Source organism: Callospermophilus lateralis, chromosome 3, assembly GCF_048772815.1.
Source record: "Callospermophilus lateralis isolate mCalLat2 chromosome 3, mCalLat2.hap1, whole genome shotgun sequence".
Classification (NCBI taxonomy): Eukaryota; Metazoa; Chordata; class Mammalia; order Rodentia; family Sciuridae; genus Callospermophilus; species Callospermophilus lateralis.
In genome coordinates, this window is record NC_135307.1 from 98,404,942 (window position 1) to 98,407,470 (window position 2,529).

General features: G+C 31.3%; 1 pseudogene; it reads left to right on the forward strand.

Moving 5' to 3' along the window:
* The first annotated feature begins 833 nt into the window (after positions 1 to 833).
* LOC143395961 (U6 spliceosomal RNA) lies at positions 834 to 925 on the forward strand (annotated as a pseudogene).
* Positions 926 to 2,529: the final 1,604 nt, after the last annotated feature.

The window sequence follows — 2,529 nt, forward strand, 5'->3', positions numbered from 1 at the left end:
AAAAAAAAACAACAACAACAAAAAAAACAGATTTCCAAAACAAAAATGGAAAAAAACCCCCAGGAATTATAACAAAATGTATAGCTTAACATTGAATTAATTTTTTTTTTAAAAGAGAGAGAGAGAGAGAGAGAGAGAGAGAGAGAGAATTTTATTATTTATTTTTTAGTTTTCGGCGGACCCAACATCTTTGTTTGTATGTGGTGCTGAGGCTCGAACCCCGGCCCCACGCATGCCAGGCAAGCGTGCTACTGCTTGAGCCACATCCCCAGCCCCTTAACATTGAATTAATTTTAAAACTCAGACATAAAACAACACTATATACACAGCAAATATATGTTACAGGTACATATAATGAAACAAAAGCTTGTTGGCAAACACTAAAAATTGAAATGTGGTTGTCTACACAACAGTGTGGGATTTGGATTAGAAATAATTGATAAAGAAAATATATAATACAAAATAAAATAAAAAATAACAGAGCATTGTGTGGGTCAATGCTGATAGCCTGCCATGAACTGTATTCTATGTACTTATCAACCCTTGTATAGTCACTTGAGTTGTAAAAAGAAAATTTAAACATAAATCTCTTTAAAAATGGATCAATTAACTGAAATCAATTGAATTTGCCAATGCTGAATATATAAAATTACATATGCTGCTATGTGTCCAGAATAAATTATACACACACACACACGTGTGAATATATATATATATATATATATATATATATATATATATATATATATATATTTTTTTTTAAGACTACTTCATCTTATCTGAGCCACACGCACAAACCAAAAGATGCCAGTCCTCATGAAATGTACAGGACAGTGCTCGCTTCGGCAGCACATATACTAAAATTGAAACAATACAGAGAAGATTAGCATGGCCCCTGCGCAAAGATGACACGTTCCATATTTTTTAGAAAAGCCCAGGACCGGATGGGTATACAGCAGAGTTTTACAAAACCTTTAAAGAACTAATACCAATACTTTTCAAGCTATTTCAGGAAATAGAAAAAGAGGGAGAACTTCCAACTAAGAACAAGAACAGAGTTGGGAGGAAGAGCATGAGAAGATTAACATTAAACAGGGGTGAGAGGTGGGAGGGAAAAGGAAAGAGAAGGGAAATTGCATGGAAATGGAAGGAGACCCTCATGGTTATACAAAATTACATACAAGAGGAAGTGAGGGGAAAGGGAAAAAAAAAACAAGGGGGAGAAATAAATTACAGTAGATGGGGTAGAGAGAGAAGATGGGAGGGGAGGGGATGGGGGATAGTAGAGGATAGGAAAGGTAGCAGAATACAACAGACACTAGTATGGCAATATGTAAAACAGTGGATGTGTTACTGATGTGATGCTGCAATCTGTATACAGGGTAAAAATGGGAGTTCATAACCCACTTGAATTAAAGTGTGAAAAATGATATGTCAAGAACTATGTAATGTTTTGAACAACCAACAATAAAAATTAAAGGAAAAAAAATCAAAATTATAAATAGAAAAAAGTGCCCTATAAAAAAAAAGATGATTTACTTTGCTACAACATACTTTAAGAATCATCTATCAGGCGTTTTTAATGGGAGAGAAGAGGGTAAATGGCAGATTTTAATGACTGATCTTATGTTCTTTATTGGCATTTCCAAGTGTTCATATTTTTCTATTCTAATGTTGGTATTTTATAATTTTATGAAATTATCTCCCTTATATCCAGGTTTTCAAACTTTCTAGTATATGCATTTGTTAATAACATTCTTTTATTTCTTTTTTTCTCTCTGAATTTTATTGTTCTCTTTCTTTTGTTTTCTAGCAGTTTGTCTTTCCATCTTCTCTAATAAACCATTTTAATGATTTATTAATCACCTTTACTAATTTCTGGTTTTTTTATTTAATTGGTTTTTGTTTTATCTTTCCTATTACTTTTTTCTGAGTTCATTTTGCTGCTACTTTTCTAGATTTTATGTGATTTTAATTTATTTTCATTTCTTCTACAAAAATATAACCAAGACTGTAACTCTTCTCTTTTCATTGTTTTAACTGAAAAGCAATACATTTGGGTATTAATGCTTTTGTGTAACTCATAATTTCTCTTATAATTTCTTCTTTATCCTGTGGAGTATTTAATACAAAAGTATTTAGATTTTTAGACTTAAATATTTTAGGTTATGATTTTGTTATACATGTTTTATTACACTGTAGACAAAGAACACATTGTATATGATGCCAGTCATTACAATTTATTGAAGTTTTCCTTGTGATTTACTACATGATTAATTTTTGTGATGTCTTATATATATGCTTTTCATAAGAATTATTTCTATGCTTCTTCGCTATGAAGTTCATATATTTAGGTCAAATTTATTAATTTGTTAATTTGGATTTATCAGTTCTGGAGAGGAGCTGATTTTACATTTCTTCTGATAATTCTAACAGTTGTTATTTTGATGCTGTTAATGAGTATTGCTGTAGGTTGAGTATCTGGTAACTCCCCCACCACAATCATATGCTGAAATCCTAACCCCTAAG